Consider the following 27515-nt stretch of genomic DNA (forward strand, 5'->3'; position numbering starts at 1 on the left):
TTCTGTGTCACCTCCACAGCTGTGTCCAGCCCCCTCGTTGTGGTTTCAAACACAAGTCCAGCTTTATGTATCTGCAAAAACCCTCTCACAGAAGCACTTTCTTCAAAGAGATGCTGAGATTTGTTTTATCAGATAGAGCTGCAACCCTGTCTAACGCGACACATGAAGAAAGAGGAAACTTCCCTAAAAACATTCCAAGCTCCTCTTTGTGCCACCCACACGTGCAGTCATGACTGAAGGACAGAGCTGCGTGTGGCTCTCACGCACTCCAGGGCTGGAGCCTGGGGAGGAATCACCCCAGCAGCTCCTGCCAGGCTGCCCAAGGCAGAGCAGGATTTCCCCAGGGCCTCCCTTCCCTCCCCAGCACAGAGCTCAGCACTCCCTGGGTGCTCAGCACAATAAAAACCTGGCCACAAGATTTAAAATCAAAGGCACTGAGTTACAAACCCTGCTGAAAAATCTGGCACTTTGCTGAAGCGTCGAAATACTTCTGGTCAAAATATGGCCATAATCACTAAAATATACAATTGCTTTTCATAATCAGCAGTATTTACTCACATAAATAATTTTATTGACCCTGGTCACAGGAAATGCTAATTTTGTGTGACACTGGGAAGGACTTCTAAGTCTTAGGAGGCAACCATGGCATAAATATTGCAAAGACAGAGCTATCTAAGACTGCATCACTACAGCTTCAGTGCATGCAAACCAAAGTCAGTGCTAGTTCTGCAAATGCTTCTGCATCACCTCATCAGTGTGTGGGAGCAAGAGGTAGACTTGTATCCCTTGGAAAATATGGAGAAGCAAAGAGATGGTAGAGAAAAAGAGGAAGATTTTATTTTAGATGATTTTTAAGGTCCTTTCCAACCCAAAACTTTCCCTGTTAGGAACGTATTTGTGGAGCAGAAAACAGTGACACGGTGCCTGAGAAAGGATAAACAAATTATTGCTCTATGAGTTTTGCTTTTGTTCAGCCTCAAAGAAAGAGCCACCCAGTTGAGACACTCAATATTTGAGTTTTAAAGGGAATTCTCTGGCATGATGGACCCTCATTAAGGGATCGCTCTGTAATTAATCAGCTAATGGGCCATGAGCTGATGGCAGATGTACTTCAAGTCAAACCTCTGCTCTAGCATATTTGTAAAGCTTTTTCAAACAGGGTCCTGGATCAGACCAGACATAGCAATCTTACAGTATTTTCTTTAAGTATTGCCCAGCCTTGGAAATACAGCTGAGCGTCTTGGATTCTTCTCATAAAGTGAAAAGGGCCATGTGTCTTGTAAAGACAAGCCCCAAGGGAACTGAGGTAAAGTATTTTTGTAGCCTTAGCACAAATTTTCCTTGTGTTTATGACTTCATTATTTTAGTGGGTGTGTTATTTCAGTGGGTTTTTCAGCTACTTATTTTCTATCTTCTTTATGGTTCTCTATTTTTTTTTTTTTTTTCCCTGTCTACTTTAAATAAGGAAAATGGACTCAACAGATGATGCAGAGGTCTTTATAGCAGAGCTACTGGTTTTCATTTCTGTTTCCTGAACCTCAAGGAATCATGTGCTTAAGATGCCCAAAGAATATTTTTGTAACATAATATTAAAGTTACTGCTGGTGTCTGGTCAGTGTAAGAGCTCCCCATATGAGCAGAGGTGAAAATTTTAGGCATCTATCTTCTGTTAAGTGTAGTGAAAGAGTTAAGACAAAATGAATTAAGTGAACACAACCGACAAGAGAAAAATTGTTTCTGATTAGCAGGAAAACCCAGGATTAGGATGTGGTTACTCTGTAATTGCAAAATCTGATCTTCAGTAATATCTGGCAGGATTTTAGAGAAAAAAGAAGTGAAAGGACTGAAAACTAATACTAAGCTCATTTAAGGTGAATTAATCCAAAATACTGGTCTCCATACCTATGGTTGGCCCCTACACTGGGAGAGCCCTACCTCTGCAAAAAGCTGCTGGGGTTGGTAGGACAGATGTGTGTAGCACATCTGTCTGGCCTGGGCAGAGGGGTTTTCACAAAAGTGCCCTTTTTTCTAGGTGCAGCTTCAGCCAAAATGCACAGAGACAGCAGCCACTGATCAAGCAGAGCTGGACCAATGACCCATCCAAATTGTTGGGTTATTAATTATCACTTCTGCTTTACCTGATGTCAGCTCACCTGCCATATCTGCTTTACTGGTAGCTTGGTTACCTAATTAACAGTAATTTGCATTTTAACTGAGCCTGTAAGTTCCCTGTAAAGTCTGTGCTTGGGGACGCCAGTGATCACCAAGTTGCTGGTCAATGTTCTGATAAGAAGTAATGCTTGAGTAAATCCTACAAGCCATCACCCTAAGGCAAAGTAATCTCATGGTAGGGATGGCTGAGTAAAATAATAATAGAAAGCATGGAGCTTTTCTAAAACCTAGAGCCAAATCTTTTACAAGACATGAAGTTCTCGTTTTTCTTGTCCTTTTTTTTTTTTTTTTCTGTTTTAATTTGTTATAGACTTTTTGTTGTGTGTCAGGAAAAAAAAAAAAAAAAAAAAAACACAAAAAACCAAAATATCAAGACAAAAAGTCTGTTCTTGGATTTATGACATGAGAAACTCCAGAAAGGAAAGGAGACCTCATGAGAAAGCCTGTTTTCACTACATTTTTACATGACTTTCAAAGTGTATGCAATAGCCAAAAAAAAAAAAAAGTACAGAAGCTAAAAATCAATAAAACATGAGGAGTTTCTTCCCCTACCAAATCAAAAGAGGGGATACCATGCATTAGAACCTGGCAGAGTCCTGACCTTCCAGCCCATGACATGCAGTCTGCACCTTCAGCAAGAGCCTGTGGACATTGAGTTGCCCAGTGCTCAGCTCTTCCAGCTGGAGGTATCTCAAACACTCTCTTAATTTCATTCAAATATATTCAAAATATGGTGGAGAGGTAAAAGAACCTACTACAGGCATAGGAATTGTTCAAAGCAACAGGCAGAAGTGATTTCAAATGAGAGCAGATAAGTAAGCTGCTGTAGTTTATGTTTTCCTGTTTAAAAAAAAAATTTCAAGAAAAAGAGAAGAAAAAGAGAAATGTAATGGATTTAATATATAAAAGAGTTTGGTAGGAAACACAAATGCATGACTGACTCAACACAGACGAGAGTGAGGAATATGCCTTATGGATTTTCTTAAGGGGAAACCAAAAAATGCACTTCCCCACTCAAAAAAATGCAACATAATTAAATTTCACACAGACAGGACTGGACCTAACATCAACCAAATAAAGGTGCACAGAACAGGTCATTAAAATTAAATAAGAACATAAAGTCTATCACTCACTCTCTTCTGTAGCTTTATTTCTCCTTTTGTTTCCTTCTGGTTTTGGAGTTTCAGAGAACATTTAAATTTACAATTCTCCTCTTATACACAGGACTATCCACTGCACTCTACCTATGTCACATTTCTGCTGGAGGACCTCAGCCTTCATGAAATAACCCAATTCTTCTTGCAGGCCCTTTTGATTAGGCAGTCCTTGTTAAGTGAGATCCAACCAGTGGAAAAAAGAAAAAAGAAGAATACATAAAAAGACACTAAAAAATGGTCATAAAAAAAAATCAAAACAGCAGCTAAAGGTGCCTACTCTGCAAATGCTGTGGTTAGAAAATTTGAATCTCATGGAAACCAGCCTTGGGTTTGGGCAGGAGAGCTCAAGTCTGGCTATAAATTATTTCTGCTGATGGTCAGGATCTGGCCATTGAGCTGGACAGAGTTTCTCATCCCTTCCCTCACCAAGAGATTTTCTGAGCCTCTTGTCATACATGGTGTATTGCTCAGGGACCTACTGCAATAGCATCTTGTGGGGCAGCAGCCCCATAAAAGTGAATATTGGTGCCCTCTTCACACATTAATCTGATTTTCCTAGAAAAGCACCAATGAGGGAAGTTGCTGCTCACTGTGCTCTAACAATCTATCCAAGGGTTAAAATATTGATCCTTACCTACAATATAATGTAGCTTGACATGTTTCATCAAGCATGTCCTTCTCACTCCAGCTCCAGAGCACTTCTCTGAAAAGTAAAAACAGTAAAAAAAAAAATACCCTAAGATTTCTACTAACATGTAAAATATATTTAAATAAACAAAAATAGCAGAGAGAAAAAAAATTATCATAGCACAATAGATAATTTAACACCAAACTTTAAACAAATAGTGCCATTTGCTTTTGAGGCAGCAAAAAGAGTTTATTATTTCACTATTTCATCTCACCTTGTGCCATTAAAATATAGGACACAAGTAGTAAAACACAAAGTAAATATGTACATATCTTTACACCATGTAGGGCAGCTATAAATCTTACTCTTTGATAACAGCTGTACTATAGCAATCATTTGAGTAGTGCAGCTGCCACAACAATATCAAATTTTATAGTTAAAAGGCAGTCAAAACTTTAATGGTACAGTGGAGGTAGATATATATTGTGCTATAAATAAACATTATCTAATGAAGAAATGAAACATGTTTATTTTTCCTTGACATATCATTCAAAATCATATATCTTTGCTGCTGCAAGCTGCTATAATAGCAGCCATTATACTTCAGCATGTATAACAACCAGGTCTGTAGTTGGGCTAATTACACTGGATTTAAATGAGGGATGGGAGAACTTCAGACAGCGTGGCCTTGCAAGCAAGGCTTTCATTTCAGCAGAGCAGTATCTTAAAATGTTATCAGAGCTAGCATGTGCTGGCAGAGGTTCTGAAGGGGCTGGGAATGCAGTGAGAAACGAGTGGGTTTTCCCCTCAGACGATGACTTCTGCTGCGCTGGTGTGACAGGGTGTAATCGATCTGGGGAGCAGGGGACCATGAGAACTGATGTGCTGGTTCAGTCACTGCCACATTACTCAAATATGAAAAACCTCTGAAAGGATTCAAGAAAGCACGTGTTTAGTGCAGGCAGGCTCATCTCCTTCCCGAGGTAATAATGTGACTAAAACGTGGTTTCCGTGAATTTACTGGGGTTTCTGCAGTGCTCACATTCAGCCTAGGGATGCACTGATGGCAGCTATGGAGATATTCATCTGTCTCCTGCACAAAGACTGAGTGAAGGCATGGGAATGATTTTAAACAAGCTAGAAACATCTAATATTGAAGAGTTTTGAGAACACCGCTCATTGTGCTATGTAAGGGAAGGCCACAAAACATTGCCTAATGTTCAGGTGTGTGTTTGCGCAGGAATTTTCTCATGAGTCAAGAGTGAACTTCTGAAAGACATCTCCCAGTCCCTGCTGCACATCTCACTGCAAAGATGTGTCTGGAAACCACTTGCTGGAATGACATAAAATTCCCACCAAGGGCAAACCCAAAGCTGTCCATCAGTGCCAGGGAATCAGTCTATGGGACACACTCAGTCCAAGGCTAGCCCCAAAAAAACAAATGTGGTTGATTTGAGGCCCTCAGCATCAGCTCCATCTCCACCGCTCACTAGGATCATTAAGGTTGGGAAAGGCCTCCAAGGTCATTGAGTCCAACCATGAACCCAGCTCTGCAGGTGCACCACAAACAAAGATGTTGCCTCAGACTACCAAATAAAAGACCAAAGCCTACAACTACAGCATGTCACAAGACAAGAAAGAAAGCTAGGGGTGACAAAAAAAATATATCTTGGGTTCCTGCAGCACCAGGGAAACTGGAAAGTAAAATTCACAAGTTCCATTCCCTTAAAAATCCTCCTTAGGAAGCTCTGATTCCCTTCTTCACATCATAAAATTCTCCCTGCCAGAAGGGAGATTACCATCTTGCCTGGAGTTTGCCTCCTGTTCAGTTTGGATTTCTCTGAAGGTGACACATGGACACCCTGGTGGGAATTGCTGCGACCCGGGGGAGCAGATCCATTGGAGAGAAAATCCCTGACAAACAGCTTATTACAGTTAAACTTTGTGCATGCCCACCATTGGAGATCCTCAGGGTGCTTTTGCTTGCCATCAGCAGAGCATTTATCCAAAAAACCCCATGAGATGCTATAAAATAAACCCAACAGCTGTTAGCCGAAGATGACAAATCCTAGACACCTTTTTGTCACTTTGCAACCTATACAATTTAGTCCATGTTTACAAACAAATTGCTGCAGAAAAATATTAAGTCCTGGCATTTAGAGAAGCTCTAGAAATTACTCACTCCCCTGGAATTCTGCATGACAAATTAAGACTACTCTTCTACTCCTAATAAATGTAGCTAGAGCAAAGTTTCATAAACATTCTTGAGATTTCTTCTGTAACAGCTTTATTTTGGCTCCCCACTTTTCCTGCTTAAACAAATGGTAAGGTTGGCTGATATTGTCAAAATACAGCACTTCTCATGAACCAGGAGTCATTTATTAATGTAATTTATTGAGCTGGCATTGTAAAACATAAAATCATATTTTTACTGTGGGACTCACACACACTAAACAAACAAACAAAAAACAGCAAAGAAACCCCTCATTACCCCCAAGCTAAGAATATTTTCTTTTAAAAGTCAAATTATTGCAACTGTGGATCTGTAAGTAAGATTATGTGCTTCCAGAAACTGGCCTTTCAGAGGCCAACAGGGTAAGTGTTAATGAACCGTGCAATGTTGGGTAAGAACAGAACAGATGTTTGCACAGCCATCAGGTAGACCTTTGTTTATATAAATGCACCACAGTAGATAATACCTAATACCTTTCTCATGGCTTAAAATAACCTTCCCACTAAAAATACAAACAGGCTTTTCCCCAGTTGTGAACATGCTTAAAATCTAATTAATACACAGCCGGCTGCAAACCCACCAAACTGCTCAGGCAGGGTCGGACCTGTCACCCAGCATCACCTCTTTCATGACACAGTCTTAATCTCCTCCTTTGTCCTTATATTGCAGTTTTTGCTCTAAAGGTTTCTGCACTAAAAAAAGTGGGGAGGTGAAGCCATAGTTCAATTCAATTTATTTTTATATTGCCTCTCATACAAAGTCTTTCAAAACTCTTTATAGTGAGAGATAAAATAATCATATAACGCTTGTCGGAATTCAGCGCTGTGTCTTTTACACTCAGGGTAAAAGCTACGTACCAGGAAAGTAAAATCAAGAATATTTAGAAACAAAGAGAAGATTAATAAATACATATTGTTCCAGCACTGTGGGAGAAGATGGAAGCACATCCCTGTCCTGGTGCATTTGTAGCCCATCCTTTAGTTTGGAAGGTCCCAACATAAAGGCATTGTTGGAGAGGGTGAGAAGGGCGTCACTCAAAGGAGACCCTTCCAGATGTGCTGGGCACAGAAACATCAGTCAGTTGTTTTCCTTCATATGGAAAACCCAGCTTCTATTCAGAAAACAAGAAAACTTCAGCTTATCCTGAGAAAGGAATGGAAAAATGCACCAAGTCACCCACACTCATCATCTGACAAACAACGCAGGAGTATCCCCACATCCAGAGAGGGAAAGATTTTTGCAAAATACGACGAGAAAAAGCAAAAAGTATCTATGACAACACCATTATTACAATTAATTTAAACTATTTATAAACACTCATTGTTCAAGAATATTACCCTATAATAAGTAATGCAATAATTCATAAGGATAACCCTGGAACCAGGTACACACCACACCCTTTCAGAACGACACAATCAGGAGTCATTGAGTGGACTGTTTTTCCTGCTATACCTATCAGATCTAGGAAATAAGCACCAAAAAACTGCCTCTTGGTCTCCCAAAGTAACTCTACCCCATATCTTAACAAAACCTGAATATCAGGATGCTGATATTCACCCAGTTTAACCCAGTATAACCTCAAGCAGCACAGGAGAAAAATGCGCCTGAAAACAGACTGATAATTAAAGAAAGCGTGTTATAAATTCTGTGATACAGTCTTAAATTGTCATTGTAAAAGTTTACTACATCTTTGAGGTCCATCGATTCAGAAGCCCACACATAAAGAATCCTGGTAAAAGAGCATCTAAGAAAAATATTTGGGCAACAGCTAATATTTCTTCCCACCTGTCTTCATGCCCACACCATTCAACACAAGCCACATCTTTATAACACACAGTAAGAAAACACAATATATAGTAACTCATTTTCTGACCTTTTAATATTTCTGCCATTGATTGTCAGAAGTGAGGGCGGCTCTCTATCCTAAGGTGATGGATTATTTAATTAACTATTGACCTTTTCAGTATCAGATGTTGACAATGAATGTGCTCCTGTGTAAGCTGCCTCCTCTGGATGCTGCTCAGTTCTCCAACGCACGTGGACTTGTCTCACATTTTGCTTTTAAGCATAACGTTTCTATTATTTCAATCTAAAAACAAGTCAAAGTCTTTTATTTAATGATGAATACTTTTATGATCTATTGCTTTGAGTTTTCTTTTGAACTGTGCTTCCAGTGGAATTTATGTGCATATTAACAGAATTGTGTCGTTCATAGATAAAAAAATTTCTACTGCTTACCTATGACTTGGGTTTCCTGGCATGTTTTCAGGACAACTTCTGCACCATGAGGCAAAGAATCCAACCCAGAAAGGAGAAATTGTTCATCATCTGTGCACACGGGTCAAGAGACGTCCCAGACTGAAAATTGTAGCAAACATTTGATATTAGGCTTTGCCTTTGGGCCCAGCAAAGACTCCAGCCAGGAACATGACATTTACACCGAGCACCTTTAAAAAGAAAGAATTTCACTACTTTCCCACAAGACATGCAATGTGAAGCTTTGTTTACACACAGGAAAACTGACTTAAGGCTTTTTCTCCCCCAAAATAAAAGATCCAGATCCTCATCCTGGAGACCTGGGATCTCAGTGCTCTGTTCTCAGCAATTATGTATTCAGCTACAATCTTTTTATAAGCAAACAAGGTATTTTCCTCCATGAGCTTGTTGTTGCAACCAAACACTGAACAAATGATCCGTGCCTCCAGGTTGTCAGAGAGATTTACATGTGACTACACAGCGGTTTGGGTATTCCACTGTGATTTCTCTCCAGGACTGAGAGAGATGATTAATCCAACATATTCCTGGTAAAAACCATCCAGCATTTCTCCAGGAAAAAAGTTCCTAGCCTGGAACACCTTTGTAATAAATACTCTCTTCTGATTTCATCTGTTCACATAGAAAATACATATTTGCCAAACCAGCCAGGCACCAGAGGCCTGGTGGGGGCCTGCTTTTTTGCCTTTTTTTTTTTGCAATAATATTTTTTCAAGGTGTTCTATTTTCTTAATTATTTTGGTAACTATAAAACCACTTCAACGGAATAATTCCACGATGTATCCCTGCACCAGCAAATAACAACACATTTCTAGAAGGTCTGTTTACAACAAATAACGTTCTTGTCATTTTACTTATTTTTTTAATCATATTTTTGTCTGTGAAATCAGCCGCACACACATCAGTAAATATTTCTGTGGCTGATGGATTTGGTAAGTGGTTTTAATCAGGAGCTTTCCTTTTGCATCAATCAGCCTTCCCTGCAGCCCAGGAGAAACCCCTACATATGTCATCGATACACACAGATAGCAGAGCTATAAGTCTGATTTTTTGTGATGTTAATACAATATTATGATGGATATCTATTAGTGGGGCGAGCAGAGCAGCAGACAGACTCCAGCTCCTCTGACAGCGGCTGCTCTTTCTTTGTCAGTGTCAATCCGCGCCGGAATCGCGGGGAATGAGCGAATGTGACAGGAGAGGACCGCTCCAATTATGGATGAAGGGATACTATCTACTCCCACTGGTTGATGTGATTTATTCGACGGTCCTTCTGCATTTATAGAGCAGCAGATTGTAGCTGCTTATGAAGTGACAAATAGTGCTCAATGACATTGACTGACTTGTCTGATCAATTTAGCTCGTCTGAAAAGTAGCCGCGAATCGCTGTCCTCGGTGAATGACGGCACCAACGGTCCCGGCTCAACTTCACCGACCTGAAATCCCAAATGCCGTTAGGAAAACTATTAAAGAGGACTCCTTTTAATCAAGTAGCATGACAGTTCCATACAAAGGATGAAAAATAGAAACCTCTCCTACAGCTTTGCTTTGAAACTCACCTCACTTAAAGAATGTTTTGCCTTTGAGACCATGTCAGGAGAACATTTTTATTATTTTATAAGTTCCTGAATATTTGATATATTTTGGTGGAGGAGTAATGTATCTGATAGAGGGGAAACAAGTGAAGTTTTCTTGCAAGAACCAACAAAGTAAATTCTCATGTTTTCTAGAAAAGTTGCCAACTGTTTCAATTTTATTGAGCCTTAAGTCATTAGACTAATTTTAAAATTCAGAGCTCCTGAAATCTGGTGATGATGTAATCCAACTTTTATATTAAAATCAAGAAGAAAAAGAAAAAACTAAATTCCTGGTCTTGTGGCCAGAAAGCAACTTAAAAATGTGGGTTTTGTGAATGCAGTACAACCAAAACCCAAAATAAAATTGGAAGCCAACTTACAAATGCTGAAGGGTGTTTGTGGATTCTGAGAAGTAACCTTAGGACTACTGGAGCCTGGCAGGACTTTTTCACACTTGGGTTTGACGGCACAGGAATTTCTTAGAAGTCTGGCTCATTTTGGTAGAGCTGTTGCGTTAATTCCCTAATATTGAAAACTGTCAAACTCTTAGTGGCTGGAAGCCCTCCTGGCAGAGAGAGTTGTTAAATGGGAAGAGGTGGCAGAGCCAGGCTCTTGGGTGCCATGGAATTCCCACAGCTTTCCTGAGCCTCACTACAGCCCTTCTAGTAATGCTTGAATTACATGATAAGGTAATTTGGCATTTGCAAAGGCCTCAAAACAATTCCTTTAAACAAACACAGAATTAAAAACCATTGAGAAAGCATTAGCAATTGCATTTTATCTAGCATAAGATTAGTATTTTTATAAAGTCATAATGTCACATCACACCTTATAAATAATGCTTATGATATTTCTTATATGAAGCAGGCACAGGAGTTGCCTGCAAATGGTAATTCCGTGTATAAATATATACAAACTTGTGAGGGAGTCTACACACACATATCAATATATATATGGCCATAGCACAAATAAATCAATGTCTGCATGTGGGGGGTGCCTGTGGGCCGTTCATTATATATTACAATATTAAACTGTTATCCATGCACAAGTATATTTATGTATATATTTCAATTTATTAGAGCTAGGCAGGCCTTTACAGACTTAATAAAGAGCACCAGCATTATAAGCCAAGAACCATTTTTCCCTTTCCCTGTATTATTCAAATTTATTAAACAATATTTCACATTTGTTTGACACAATGTCAAACTCGGGACTCCTAAAGAACTGCTGCAGCTTTGGAACTGTTATGCTTTCTTGGACTTTAATCATTTTTGGCAAGGCTCCATTTCCTGTCAGAAAGTGAAACAGCTTAGGAATGTCATTTTCACGAAAGAAAACAGAGAGAATCCGAGAGGAAGTTCTCCTCCACTCCAGAGCCCCTAAGATACTCAAACACACTCGCAGGAGGGCTGGAATACATCAAACATTAGCAGAGGGAAAAGGACACACTTTTCCCACATTAAAATACATGGATAAAGTTGAACTTTTGCTAAAAATAGTTCCCATGACTAATCCTATTAAGTTTTTAAAAAATTGGGCTGTATCTCCCTTGAAGTCAAATTGTTTTTTAACTTTAGAATGACATTAGAAAAAGACTCTAAAGTGCCTTTGCTTAAGTCAAAGTCCCTGGAAGATTATTTTTTCTTTTCTGCTTTTTTTTTAAGTGAGATATGAAAAATGAGGACAGGAGCATGGATCACACTTCTAAAAGGGCAATTTACCTATTGAAGAGGTGAGGAGGATCAGTCTCTCCCAGATCATCGCTGGTGATTTACTGTGTAAAAGAGGCTCCCTACAGAGGGAAGAGGTTCAAGGGAGCAGACACAGACTGACCCTTCCCTGAGCCAGCTCAGTGCTTGCAGGAGCTGAGCACTGAGGCAGCCATAGAGGAAGCCCTGTAACAGTTTTGGGCAAGAATCACCTTTTTTCTTCGGTCAGAAGGCTGGTTATGTAAAAACCACCTTGGCTTCTTGTTGTGACGGGGAAACAAGTAATGGCCAGATGGATTTTGAGAACACATCCCACACCCCAGTAGGAAAAACACTGCACCAGGAAAGTTAGCAGTTCCCACTGCATTGTGGCCACGTTGGCAGTAAATAGAACTAAGGACTTCTGACAACCACCAGATCCCTGCACAATTTATGAATCCTATTTGGACCTCATCTGATGCTTTTCTAGCAGACCAAACACTTCCCAAAGTTTATGGCATCCTTGTTTGTCCTAACATCCCAGACAGAAATCCCAAGCTGTGGTAATACCACGGTTGTTTCAGTGGGAAAGCAGAAGGAAGCTGGCTGCAGAGGAGGGTGAGAATCCATTCCTAAAGGAAAAGTCATTTGCAACAGGACGCCGAGATAAAAAGGATGTTTATCTTATTCAAGGAATTTGACCTAAATCCAAACAACACTCATACAAAACTAGGAAAGGCAGGTAGCTTTATCTATCACATTTCCCCTAGAATTGGGTTAAACACCAGGCTGTGGGAATTAAGGAGCCTTACAAATGTCTTAGCCCTGATTTTGTTGCAATATGTGTTTAAACCTGTGTGTCACAAACCCCAGTGGGGCACAGGCTGCCCCGGAGGCCAGATCAGTGAGGCCAAGCTGGGAGGACATTCCAGAACTGTGATCCACAGGATCCAAACACAGAAAGAGAGCACCCAGGTGGCAAAAGCTGAGCAGAGTGTGACATGGTCAAGGAAAAGACAAAATCCTAAAGGGACAAAATATGATCTATACCTTTGAAAATTGTGCATACTTCTAGCTCAGTCACAAAAAAAAGATCAGGAATTTGTATTAATGAAATTAGAAGGATGTTGGAGAAGGAACAGTAAAATGAAAATAAATTAATCACTCCCTTAGCAATAAATTTGCCCTTTCTGCAGTTTGCTGGGGGTTTCTTCCTATGGATAGGTGAGCACAGAGCACAAGGGGAAGAGGAATGGAGGGGTCGCAGGAGTTGTCTGCTTCCATAAGCCTTCACATCTCCTTGTTTGAATTCATTCTCCATCTACATTCACTTCAGCACTGAACAAGGAACAGACAGAACAGCATAAACCTCACTCAGGTTTGTACATGTAGGGGCACACAGGCATTCCCTTCAGGAAGGGAAAGAGCAGAGCAGGTTGTGGTGGGAAAACCACCCCCCTTTGCATTACTTTTTTTCTCCATCTCTCGGGCAGCTGGGTCAGGTACAATGGGGTGGTCCCAGCATGTCCCCCACACACCAGGGGACTGTAAAAACTCTCAGCATCAGCCTACATCTGCTTGCCTTGAAGTCGTGCCCCCCACCCACACTTCCATAGCAGCTGAGTGAGGTCAATCCCCACACACTTGTGAACACGTCGCTCATTCCCACCCCCCTGAAGCCTCTCTAGCAGCATTGTTTTCTTTTCTGCCCCCAGCTGAGCTTTCATGGTGCTCTCTGATGTTCCTGCAAGGAATAACTCATTCCCCCAGCCCAAAACTGTGCAATAGGTACCTTTGCAATTTTCCTATAGCACCACTGCCAGCCATCCTGACTTTCCTTCTTTTTCCTCAGACCAGCCTTGCTGCTGAATCTCTAATTCCAACCCAGCACATGACATTTGTTTGTTGTCAAAAGTATACCTTGGTGCTTGCACTTACAATAACGTCTTGTAGCAAGTTAGGAACATTCCCAGTCATTTATTTTCCAGCACAGACTACAGGTTTCCATGGCTATATTCCACAGGAAAAAAAAAAAAAAAAAAAAAAAAAAAAAAAAAAAAAAAAATTCCAATTTCATGTGTAGATGAAATACTTCAAAGTCTCAAACACTCAAGCCATCACTAACACATGCAATAATATAAACTGGAATGAATTTCCAGGATGTAGTAGGCTGAAACTCAGCTTTCGGAGTGGCAGGGTTGAAGTGCCCTTTGACACCGACCCTCCCTATCTCCTCTCCCCACACCAACTAAATCCTCCTTACCTCACCTTCTTCCCATGGCTGTCCCAGTCTCACAGCAGCTGGCAATCACCAATTAACACCAGAGACCATGAACTTGTCCAAGCTGCACCTCTGCCTGCACTTCCAACCCATCACCATAGTATTGGCTTATACTGCAAACCCGTGAAGTCAACTCATTACATGTTCCTCCAAAAATCTCCCCATTCCTCAGCACCCAATCTTCATTCAAACCCATCTTTACCTTCATTGTATCCTGTATATTTCCCTGCATGTTAAGGCAAATACAAGATCATTTAGGTTGGGAAAGTCCTCTGAGATCATCAAGTTGAACTTTTAGCCCAACACTGCCAAGCCCAACACTAACCCATGTCCCCAAGAGCCACATCTACAAGTCTTAAATCCCTCCAGTAATGGATACTTAAACAGACTCTATGAAGGATTATGTGATAAGTCATTGTTAAAAGTTTTGTTTGTATTGTTGGAGGAGTCTTCAATTTGTACCGGGGGAAGAATTCTGGAGAGCGAAATCAATATCTGGAGCTATACTTCTGTTTTTCTGTACAGTTAAATACATGTAAGGACTTACTGAACTTCTTGAATTTAAAAAAAAAAAAAAAAAAAAAAAAAAAAGATAAAACAATAAACCATACTGTTAATTAGCTGTTAAGCAACTACCACCATGCCAATTCTTCTTGATAAACTGTGTCACTTAAATCCCAGCCTTTTCCCACTCCCGTTGCTATAGGTGCCTCTCAAACAGCAGTTCACAAATTACACTTGGCCATCCTCCCTTCTGTCCCAGCCTGGTACCTCCTCGAGGGTGTCACATGCAGCCATCCATTTATCTTCCCTTTTTATCAGCTTGCTGAGCCATTCAAAGATGGGGAGAACTTCTCAAGGCCTCCCCCCCACCCAAATTTCCATTTATATCTAGATTTTTCCAAGCCCAACACAACCTAATGGGCAGGAGAAGGCCTGAGCCCAGATTGTTTAACAATGCCTTGAGGGGCTGATTCACCAAAGTTCGACGCTCTGACGAACAGCTTGCTGCAGCTCTAATGGTAAGGCATATAAAATGCATCATACATTAAATTTAATGTTGCCTCATTAGTCTTAATTAGATTCCTACATTACACCAGGATTATAGTTTCTTCGTGTTTATGTTTGCTCCTAAAATAAAGTCTGCACTAGACAGCAGTTTGGTGTACTTTCTAACCATTGAATAAATATGTCCTGAATGGATACCTATGAATACTCTTGACCTAGAAAAAAGTAGAAACAAATTAGTTGGTGTTACAAATGCCTTTCAGACAGAGAGACTGCTTAGAGTCAGCTACAAATGAATGAATTTAAAGGGAAAAAAAAAACCTGCAAATATTAGAATATACCTTCTATTTTGAAGGGTAAACAGTGCAGGGAAAGGAAGGGACTTTGTTTCAAACAAGTGGTAGCTTTTCTATTTTTATGGATGCTTTGATAGATTGCTCTCATACTAATTAATTTTGTCTTCAGGATTAGATTTTTCACAGTTTATTTACTTTCAGTTGTAAAATCTGTTTCCAAGTGATGCCACTAATTCATCCTTGGAACTTGGTTCCAAACACCAGTAGAGCTCATCCCATGATTAGTCAAAATTACCTACACCAGAACCACACATGCCAGAGGTCAACAGTTTTTTAACATGGAGCATCCCACTTTTCCTTCTGGCAATTAATTTAACAAGCAATTTTAAATTTAAAAAAATTTGGAAAAAATACAGCTTATTTTGTAATGTCAAACTGAAGCTTGATTGTTATAAGCATTGAAAAGGTGAAAGCTGGTTTATCAAATGTTGCCATTCTTAATATTTTGGCTCAGATCTTGCCATGAAAGAGTTCAACCTCTTGAAGCTATTTCTCACCCAGCACAGACTGTAATTCATACAAGTCTATCTCTTTCTTTCTGACCGATTTGTCCAAGCTCCCAAAGTATAGAGCAAAGAGAAGTCAATTAGCATTATTACCAGTGAGTGTTCTGCTGATATTTTTAAGATTATTTCCTTTCATGTCCCATACCATTAATTTGATAAAATTTAATAAAATTTCATTTGAATTTAAATTTGCATGTGGCCTGATTTACTTGTTAATTAGAATTTGAAGAATATTATTGAAAAGACAGTGCAAATCTGTACATTTAATTTGCTTAAGGGTTTAAAAGAAATTATTTTGTCCTGTTTGGATTTACCCTTTTAGAAATCTTTGCACAAAAGAAAACACTTGTTTCTTAATATTTCAGTTGGCCCTATCAGGTACACTAAAACAACATTATTTCCTCAGAGATAAAACAAGCTGACTTAGGCTTTGAAAAATCATTTCCTTGGCTTGGGAAATGGGGAAAACGCTTAGGAAAATTTTCAAGAACTATCTGGCTTTAAAAGTAGATCAAAGTCTAAATATTTGTTTCACAGACAATACTGAAACAATTATTTAAATGACGAAGAGTGTACACGTACTGACTTTGTTCAAACACAAATTTAAACTTTTCATCCACCTACACTACAGTAGCACATTTTCCTTAGGAATGACATCTTGGGAAAGGCCTGTACAACACAAAAAGGAAAAGGTTTAGATTTTCTGAAATCCCCTAATCCTGCCTTTTTGCGGTCTCTCCAAAAACTGTTACCTTTTTCCTGAGGGGATAAAAAGCTCAGTGGTTTCTTCACTTCCTGGGGCAAACTGCAGCTACGGAACAACTTAAATCCCAAACAAACCAACCAAAACCCCAGAAACACAGAGAACTACTATGTTTCATCATGAATTCAAAGCAACAAAATCTATCAGTAAAACATGGATGAGGACCTATCGGTCGACTATAGATGAATTCACAGGAGGAAGGAGGACTGGATGTATTATGGACATATCTTTAGCAGCTGATATCATGTATAACTACAGCACCTGAAAGAAATCTGGGAGAGGAGGGGCAAAAAAAGCAGTTACTGAATGATGATCTGTTATTTAGAAACTGATGCCTAGAAACATACACTCACTTTTATCTTACAATCACACAAAGTGTTTCAGAATGGGTAAGACTTAACAGAATTGTTTCTTCTGCCAAAAGGCCCAAGAAAAGTCAACTCTGTCTCCTGCGTGGGTTGGCTGCAATGCAGGATGCAGCCAGGCAGGACACATTCACCTCCCTCTACCTCTGGCTCATACAACCTCCAGCAAAAAATAAGATGTTGTAGGAAGGCTGGGACTTTTTGTCTTTTTATTGCCTTGCTGCCGTGGCCCGCTGGCAGCAAGGACAGCCAGCCATGCTGGGCTTCACTGGGAAAGGCTCCCAGCATGGCTGGAACTAGATCCATGGAGAAGAGGAGCGTGTGAACCCCAGGCACCCCATGCTGCAGACCAGACCTCCAGATGTTGGAAGAGCAGCGTCTCCCCCTTGGCGAGCGATGGAGGAGGCGACGAGGGTGGTGATCCTGCCGTCGGGAACTGCTCTGCTCTGCAGAGCTGGCAGGAGATGAGAGGTATGTTCTGCTCTGCAAAGAGCTGCAGCAACTTCCTCCAGAGCAACAGGGAGCTGAGCAAAGGGCGGCTGCACTGTAAATCACAGCTCCAAGGCTTCCACAGGTGAGGCACAGCTGGGCAGGGCTCTGCACACTGCGATGGAGCAGGCCGGATCTGGTCCAGCGCATCGCCGTGCTGGTTGGATCCAGACCTTTCATTTTTCTGGCTCTGTGGGAGGGGAATCTATCACCTTCCTGTTGGATTTCTTTTAAGACATAAAGCAAGCTCTGGGACAACACCCAGAAGTGGATTAATTATTTTATTCTGCCTTTCCAAACAAGGTTTGCGCGTTTCCGGGATCAGCCACGCTCCTCGCACGCACATGAGCTGTTCTGGCAGGGGCGCCTCAGCCCAATTTAGTTTGAGTGACAAAAGTTAATTTTATTGATGCACAGCCTTCTGTGATGCTAGGTAGGAGGTCCGACAATGCAAATCAAACTGCTTCTCCCAAAATATCCCAGTGATTGATAATGAGGCAGTGATGCAGATTTTTGACACTTTTGATCCTACCATAAGTAAATGCTAAATTTAGCCCCAAGAATTTAAAAAGCTAATGCCACATTGCTTTAAAAGTGATCAGCTAAAGATATACATAGTTTAACAAAGTCCAATGTTATTCAATGAAGATTTCTTTTTTATCAATGCCAAAACAAAGCTGTAATAAGCAAGATTTCAGAAATAAGGGGGAAAAATTAACTTGAAACAAACCTAGGCATTGAAACCTGTCAAATATGCTATTCAAGTTTAATTTCACTGCTAGGTGAAAGGCTGCATATTGCATCTTAATTTCACTACTGCATATCTACAAACATATATGTGTCAACTGTTCTGCAAGGTATATAAGGGACATATCCAGAAACATTTGAATAAGGAAGACGACTGACATTTACAAGAAAACCTTTATTATATGTCTATATTTTTTTTCATTAATCATGCATGTTCATTAACCAATCATGGTAATTTATTATGCACTGTTTGAAGACATGTTGCATTACATTGGTGTCATTGTCACTTTGATCATCTAAAGATCTCACAGGATGACATTTCCAACCACAGGACCTGGCTCCTCTGTACGTGCTGCATGAATATGTACTAGAGACTCAGAAGTGTTCAAAAAGAAAAGGAAAAAAATCAACAACAAACCTGCAGTGCAACAGTGTTTGCAAGATATAGAAATTAATTATGTAGCTCAAAGATAACAACCCACAAATTAGGTAGAAATATTCAGGTGAAGTGATTTGCACATGATTTTAATAGTGGATAAGCACCAAAAGGAGATGGTATTCATTTTGTCATGTAATATTTGATCATTAAGTGTTTTGCTAGGTTGTATCATGCTCGATCTACACAACAATCTGAAAAACACACTCTTTACAAAACAACCTAAAAATGTTCTCAGAAGTCTGGGCTTTTATCACTACCAGCTATTGCATTGATATAGCAAGAAACTAAATATATGTTTACCAAAAGACAGAGGCATAACTACCATAATGCAGCACTTCCTTTCTCCTCAGTCTGAGGTCACTGCAAGAAATGTTCTGAACCTGAGCAATACATAGAGTCTGATTTTATGGAACCAAGGTTTACAACTTCTCCACTGCTCATTTCTGCCTTCTATTGCACCTTTCATAAACCTACTGATTAATATCAAACAGTGAACAACTCTGACAAGCAGGATTACTAATCCAACATAACTGTTTATAGTGTGAATGAAAAAAGTGCTCCATTTCCAGCCACTGCACTTAATAATAAATTCCTGTTGTACTTAAATGTTGAAGGGATTACATAACTGTCAAAGTTCCTTTAAATGTTAAGGGTAGCAATCATATTAAAGACATACTATACAGAAGTGAAAGCAAATGTCAGTTTAGCTATTATTACCATATTTGCATGGAGTTTGGAAATATAGGGCCAGATTCCTAAACATGTCACGTTTGGGCTCGTTGTGGCTGAGCAAAGAGGAAAAGGAGCTGCAAACCCACCCCGCCAGTCATACTGCGATCCTGTGCCATATAAGGGCCAGAAAAAGGAGCTTCACGTGCCCTAGCACAGCCACGGGGCTGTTCTGGATTCCACCAGCTGAAACAGGACCACCAGGACAATTGTGCCAGAGAGACGGAGGAGAATGCCACGCATTCCTCCTCCCTTGCTCCTTCTTCCGCTGCGCATACTTCACGCGAGGAAGCTGCTGGATTGGCTGAATACCATGCCAGGACAATTCTGAAGCACCCACTTAAGACATGCTTATGACAACTGTGACCCTCTTGGGTATCCCTAAGACAGCGAGAGCCAGGAATCTGGTGCAAACAAGATCAAATATGCAGATGCTCTCCGTGCAGTCTTTAGATACCGTTCCTCTGACCTCTGCTATTGGCTTAAACATATTAAACACCCTGGAGTCAATTAGTAACAAGCAACACTATGAATTGTCCAGGGAAAATTGGGATAAATTAATTAAACTATTAAAAAATGAAATTTGACAAAAAACCATAGCAATAAAAGCCCCAGTAAACAGACCTCCAAACCAAACGAAGACCGAGATCTCAGATTGCACTCTATATTTACCCCCTTCCCTGCACTGGAATCATTTGCAGGATTAAAACCTGAGCCTGGCGCCTCCCCACACTATGGCTATTGGCAAAGAAACAATTCTTTGACTGTCTTCCAGTACTCTTTTAAAGGACTGGGGTTATTCACGCAGAGCCACACCCCACATCCAGCAAGAGAAGAGGAATGCTTGCCCATGGAAGTTATGTGCACGCAATGAAACCTTTATTCCCAAGTTAGAAATGGGACCCCATTATTAGCATTCCTGATATTCATAGCACTGCTGGCATTCCACGGCATCCAGCAGGGCTCAGCCAGCAGCCTCAAGGAAAAAAGGTCTAACCTTGAGTTTTATATCATCATGAAATCAGTTCATTTCAGAAGAACTCACCTGCAGTGTCCTGCTGTAGTGTTTGCTTTGAAAGACAGAGAGGATTCCAGCCATAGTCTCACCCAAAAGATGAATGCCAGCAATGCCAGTTGATGCTGATATCTTGGAAGAGCATCAGTGCTAAAACCTTTCCTCCAGTGCTCCCTTAGTGTTGTTCCTTGGAAGTGCCCCACTGACACACTGCCTCACCAGCAAGCTTTGCCTCATAATAAATAGAATAATGAAAAAGCAAAGAGGAGCAATGTAATTAATTCACTGCACATCCAGGGATAGTTACAACATATTTGATACCTAAACATTAAGTATTGTCTGGTAACCTACTCAGTGGTGGGTGGAAAGCAGTCTCCCATGGCTCAAGAATCCTTGAGATGTTGAACATTTTCCTCTACAAACGCAAAAATTCAAAACATTTGCCAATAATACACATGTAAGAATAGAGATGTCTCTGGAAAAGGTCTAGAGAAGGTCAAATTGCTTTGAAACATTGTCTCTTTTTTTAGGATAGATATCACTATGGCAGTGATAAATATTTTGTGAAAAATCTAAATAAAGCAGCCTGGATGTTGCATACTTAGAACGGGTGTCACTAAAGTTGTTTTTTTTTTTTTTTATTCCCCCAAGTGAAATTTCTAGGAAGGATTTTGGCAACTTTGTTAGTGTGGAAATCACCATGGGAAGTGCATTGTGTATTGGCCCCAAGGCGTTTGACGACCTACGACGTGTTCCCTGTCACCATGTCTGGCCCCTCTTCATGTCAGCCTCTTCCTTTACAGGAATTTTGAGGTGGCAGAGGAGTTGGTCATGCTCCTATTTCTCAGCATTCTTTTCTGAGAAAAGCTATCAAAACAAACTGCTTTATAATTTTTTTTCTTTTTTTAGTTAGTGACTCGTTTTTTTAATCTCTGGTTTAGTGTTTGTCCACAAATGGAGAAGGAGACCTTGTGGCTCAGCAGATGGTCACCTTAGATGTTTTCCTGAGGGCTGGAAAGGTCGAAAGAGGGAATCCCACACTCCTTCATTGGATCCTGAGATCCCCCTGGCCCGTTGACATTTACCATCTAATGCCTGATGACAGGGCAATGGAGGCTGCATGTTTCAGCTGCATTTCTAACACTATCAAAGCCCCTTTCCCTTGTAACTGAACTGTTCTAATTATGCACATTTCCCTTTGCTGTATTCCTCAAGGTCTTGTCTCACCAAATGATGTAACTCTTGATTACAGCTCTTGTATTCAGCTTGTACGACGAGGCTGAAATACTCCTGAACACCTTGATGACAAGTACATGGATTTGCCTGGCAAAACAATAACCACGCTAAAGCTCTTTTAACATCCTGGTTCCTTTGCTGAAAGCATCTGCCTATACTGTCAATTCATCCTGTGCCTCTTGGGTGCCTGACTTCAGCATAAGCATGCGAGTCCTATAAATGAATACATGCCGCTGGGGGTAGCACTTACAGTAGAAGAGGATTGTCTCATGAGTGATAAGGGTGACAGAAGTGCAAAGCAGAGCTGAGTGGATCTGGCACTCACATTGCGAACAACACAGCATCCGTACGGGAAGATTTTCCCACAGAATGACATGCAATAATTTATTCTAAGCCCTTCCAACTTGTGTGTGGTGTTGTTTTTTTTTTAATTTTGATTTTTTTTCTTCCCCTCCTCTGTGAAGTTTCTGTCTTCTGCAGCTCTTCTCTAAATAACTATTTAAGATGCCACTGCAAAAATGAAATGCATAGTTTGAGGGTAAACTAACCAGTCTGACCAAATAAATAACTACTAGTCAACACTATCCCCACATAACTACATTCTGCAAAAGGGTATCACTGAGAAACAAAGGGTAGGTTTTTATACTAAAATACAATGGTCTAAGACAATAGTTAAAAATACCCCATTTTTAACCAGTGGTTTTAAGTACACAATTGAAATAAAAATATGCCTCACAAAGTTTTAAGCAGGAAATGCTGTTTTTTCAACGACAGCCCTGCACCAAGCATTTCAACTTCCAAAAGGTCAGAGCATGAAGGATTTCCAGATCCCCCAATGCTGTGCAGCACAGAGGAAGAGAAAAACTCTCATCCTGAGCCAGACGGGTTTCCCAACACATCCACTGTAATGTCTCCAACACCAGCCACCACCAGATGTTTCAGCAGATGCCAGAGTGGATGACATTAAGGTGGCTGTGGGATACTTCTTGTCTTCTGGAGGAGATCAAACATGTTCTGACCACATATGAACTGGAACCAGATAGGCACAGGCACTGTGCCATCCCTACTGAGAGCCATAAATTGCAATGGGACATCCTCCCATATACACCTGTGCTGACCAAAACTGCTGCTGGAATAGGTAGAATTCACTGGTGCCAGTGTTTGAAGCCATAATGCAGAAGCCTGAAGACTCCCTGGACACCAACAGACATCCTTTCGTCTTTCCCCCAACTTTTCTTACCTTCCCCTCCCACCTAAGTCCTCCTCCTGCTGCTGCTTAGCTGCATTGTTCAGCAATTTGGTAAAAATAGCTATAAACTAAAAAAAAAAACAAAAAAACAAAAAAACACATATTGCCATACTTACCTGATACGGAAAGTCCACGTACTGCAACTTACATATTTTACAAAGATCTGTACTAGCATTTAAAAGCTTCCATTCCATTTAAATACAATCAAGCAAAGGCAACAAAAAAACCTGTACCTTTCTCCTGAAAACTTTGCTAAGCCTCAAGCCTTTGCTCACATGTCCATGAGACATGATCCTCTTGCAGCCTGTTCTCCAGCTGTTGATGGTTAGTGCAGAAGGGACAGGGAGTCCAATCCTGCTCTTCAAAACATTTTTGTTTCACTCTCAAGCACCTTTTGCCTTCAGCAGCCCAGGCAGAGACTGGTTCTTAAACATGCTCCTTCAGACTAAAACTCCCCACCCCAAAAAAAGCATTAAAAGGAGGTAAGCAGAATTAGTCAGTCCAGTTAGTCTTGATTTTCCAAGGTAGCAACCTCAAAATATAAGCATAGCATTCAAAACACAAGCTTGGAATGTCAACTAAAGGTCACAATTTTATTATTTTTAAACCAGCTAAGTGTCTTAAAATGCCCAAATGGAAAAGAAAGAGTAAAGATGTAGCAGTTTGAACTATTTAACAAGTCTTAAATATGAAAATCCTTTAGAAGGAGGAAATCCATGTGGTGAATGACCAGCTCTCACCTTGGTGTGGAGTAGTGGGAAAGGAGAGGAAGAACTTTTAAGAAAAGTACTACAATATCTACAATAATTGGTGGATTTGAAATGTGAGGTTATCAGAGCTAACAGTCCACCACAGAGATCTGTTGTGGATTTAGCAGACAGAATCTCCAGGTGGTAATTCTCACAGCACAAACTACAGCACCATAAAAATCACACCAAAAAAAATTTTATATATATATATATATACACACACATCAAACAGATTTTTAAAAATTACCATAATTAACAAACAACAAAACTGGTTTGAGAAAAAACCTGTGAGGTGCTGAGCAGGTCTCTTCCATCAGATATCTGTGATGCTCCCAGGGCATAGCTGCAGGAGCACACGAAGCATTGCTCTGAGCATATGCAGATCTTTGTGAGACTGTCTGAACAGATTTCTGTAATACATACGTGATTTAAAAACACACTTTCATTTAAAAGTTCAGTTTTTGTAAGCACATCAAAGCTTTGCAAATGTAGATTTATTTCTTTTAACAGTGCATATTAATAATATGGATATAATTATCACTATTCATATTTGAAAAATTTGTATTTGTGAGTCTTCAAAGATCACTTGAAACTCAAAATGGAGAGTAAAGAGATCCATAATTTGACTCTGGGTAGAAGTGGGAGTCAAGTTTTCTGGAGCCTAATTTTCCCAGTGTTTAAATATTGCAGAGAATCAATGCAGAGCTCTGAAATGAACTTTGGAAAAACTGTTCATTCCCTTTACTACACTTATCCAATACATAAACTCAATAGGCTAAAATTCATCTACTTTACAAAGATTTGGTGCAGCTTAATAGAGTGCTTTGAGATCTTGTGATGAAAGAGTGAACCCAAGTACAAAGTAATATAATAAAGATAGCACCATTAATTAGAATTATTAAAATTCATACACTAAAATCTATAATCTAAGCAGTAGGGACCAAGTTATTCATGGGTGTTTAAAATAAGGAAGAACATTAAGAATACTAATTTTGACAACTGAACCCAGCATACCAAAACTGTCCCTTTTGTTCTGTTTAGTCTTTGGGGAACAGATAAGTTCACACAGAAAAGAACAATATGCTGCTGTGTCTGTGGTCTTTGATTTGCTTTTTAAGATGGTCAGTTAGTACTCAACAGCAAGTGCTAAAGAAACTCTTCTTTTCTGGAGCAACCAGCTGTGCAACGGGGTAAAAGACAAAGTTTTATTTAATTAAAAAGGTGGAGAACAACACTCTAGCTGTCACGGGAGGTGGCTGATGAGGAGATGAAGCTGAGGGTTGGATGGGGCTCTGATCAACCAGTCTAGTGGAAGATGTCCCTGCCTGTGGCAGGGGAGATGATATTTAACCCAAATCATTCTGTGAATACACAGATGCCAGTGAGGGCTGCAGTCCATGCACAAGCCAGCTCCTTGGGCCTCAGTTTTCAGACTTCAACCCTTCTTGCTAATGCCCTCAAGAGATAAAAAAAAAAAAAAAAAAACCACCGGGAGCCTCCACACGCAGCTTGCCTAAGCCACATCTTGGCTGAAGAGATGAAGAACTGCCATGACTGCGCCCATCCTGACAAACCTTGCTATAGCAGACAAACTCACACATGCAAAGCTCTGCTTGGAAGCAGCAGGATTGTCCAGCAACACTGGTGTCCAAAACGAGCTACAACAATGGCCACATCAGAGCTGCTGCCAGCCTGGGGACTGTGACTAACTTGTGCATACATTTGCATAAGTTATATAAAAATGAATGTATAAAGTTATATTTATCTGTACTTGTATCTGCTTTGATATGAGTGGATGTTGCTTGTCCACCCACAGTAAAAACTTACAATATTGTAGGCTTATAAATACAGAGAGCAGGAGAGCAAATTACAACAGATTTCTCCTAGGTTACACTTCAGATGTTCTTCAGGGGACTGGAGTTGTGGACAGCAGTGAGGGCTTGTAGCACACCAACAAACTGGCCACCAATGTGGCACCACTTCCAGTGCTCGTGCTCCCATGAATACTGGAGTTGGTGTGATAAACACCTTTATCTCTTCACCTTCCTTCCCCAGTGCATCCCAAGCCCTTGCACCAACCCCATCAGTTACAGTTCTCTGTCTGCACTATCCCAGCCCAAACTGGACACAAATGTGGGAAATCAGGGTCTGGGCCAAATCCCACTGGAAATTGGTGGGAGTTTTCTTGTTAACTTCAAAGGGAGCTGCAGCAGGTCCTCACTGCATAGCAAGGAAGATGTTCATCAAGATTTATAAACATGATTTTTGTTCATTTTTTTACTGCCTAACTTCATAATCTCAGTTTCCTGGATTGATGCCATGGATTGCTGTTCTGTAGCTGATTTACAATAAACAGAAGAAAAACTCTGCAAACATATATTTTACTGCCAGTAACAAACATTTCAAATTCCTTCTGTATTTTCAATGAAAAAAAAATTACTAAAAAGATCTAGAGAAAATACAGTATCTAGCTTAATCCCTAATTGAAGAAGAGTAGATTGTTATGGAGACACAAATTATATTGTACATAATGAATTTCATCAGAATACAAATATAACAATATTGCTTTTTTGCCTTTCAACTAGGGAACATCCTATTTTAAACTTGGGAACCATTTAGCTTTCAGCTTTCTCAAAGTATTTGCAAGGAGACTTGGAATTTCAAAGTAATTGCAAGGGTATGTGAAGCTCAAATCCAGCTTAATGACAAAGGGGGAGAGAAACCAAGAAATCTTAATTAGCCTAACCAGCGATAACTAGATTCAGTTTCTGGGTGAACAGTGTCAGATTAGTACAAGCAAACAAAATATTCATTGAGGAAACATCCAGGTTTTGTGGGAAGGAGGAAAAAACAGGTCAGGAGAGCTCAAATTCAAGTTGCCATTACCCCACTGAAACATCAGTGCTCAAATTTTCTGAGATAACAAAATGACTGAATGTTCCTCATTGAGATCAGTTTGATTTGTCATTAATTTTTTGCCTCAATAGATGCACAGTGGATAAATCTAATATATGTAGCTTCAGGAAGAGAATTAGGAAGAAAACGTCCCACTAAAAATATGACTCATCCCTACCTATGTTTTGTATACATCCATACTTACAAACACAATTATCCAGGGAACACGATCTCGTAGGTAACTGCCTCAGCATACAGAGATATATCTGTAGTTGTTGTTATTCCATGGCCATGCTCTGATCTCTGTAAACACAGGATTAATGAGTTTTCTTGAAACTTTCATTGTGTATCCAATTGAACAAGAACATCTTCTTTGGATAACACAATATAAATTACCTAATTAAGACACATGATCTGTGTAATAAACCCACATATATAAAACATGTGCAGCAAAGGGTTTTTCAGTCCAAATGTGTCAATGGGCGCTTTTTTTTTTTTTCTTTTCGATTCAAGGGAAAAAAAGTATGCCACATGTAGACTAACAGTCTCCCAAATTTCCTTTTTCTTTTTTTCTTTCAATTACGAGAGCATTGTCGTTACACAAGTCTAAAACAGAGCTCCTCATGCTGGGAGATTTGTGATTTATTTTCAGATTTTAACCAAAAAATGCATTCCATGTTCCACTTTTGGAGTTTACACATATCTATGATGTCTTAAATTTGTACAGCAGCACTATAGATCATTCTATATCACCATTACAATTATTGCTAAATAAAAAATTAGCATGATATAGACTAAGTATAGCACATAAAATGCAAACAGCTTGAAGTTCCAAAGGAAGAATGTGATCCTTGAGTACATAAAGTGGAGGATAACAGCAGCAGAGTGTTGCTTTGTTGTCTCCCCAGTATACAGCACTGGGGAAACTATTAGAAAACAAAAAAATCCCCACCAAACTA

General features: G+C 40.0%; 1 long non-coding RNA gene across 1 annotated transcript; it reads right to left on the minus strand.

The window, feature by feature from the left end:
- Positions 1–3446: 3446 nt before the first annotated feature.
- Positions 3447–20583, minus strand: LOC121356778. Its single transcript, XR_005955627.1, has 4 exons — positions 20458–20583; positions 8429–8548; positions 3964–4032; positions 3447–3497 (listed from the first exon to the last, which is right to left on the minus strand). It is a non-coding gene; the product is annotated as an uncharacterized LOC121356778 (long non-coding RNA).
- Positions 20584–27515: the final 6932 nt, after the last annotated feature.

Source organism: Pyrgilauda ruficollis, unplaced genomic scaffold (genome assembly GCF_017590135.1).
Source record: "Pyrgilauda ruficollis isolate IOZ18807 unplaced genomic scaffold, ASM1759013v1 scaffold3, whole genome shotgun sequence".
NCBI classification, from domain to species: Eukaryota; Metazoa; Chordata; class Aves; order Passeriformes; family Passeridae; genus Pyrgilauda; species Pyrgilauda ruficollis.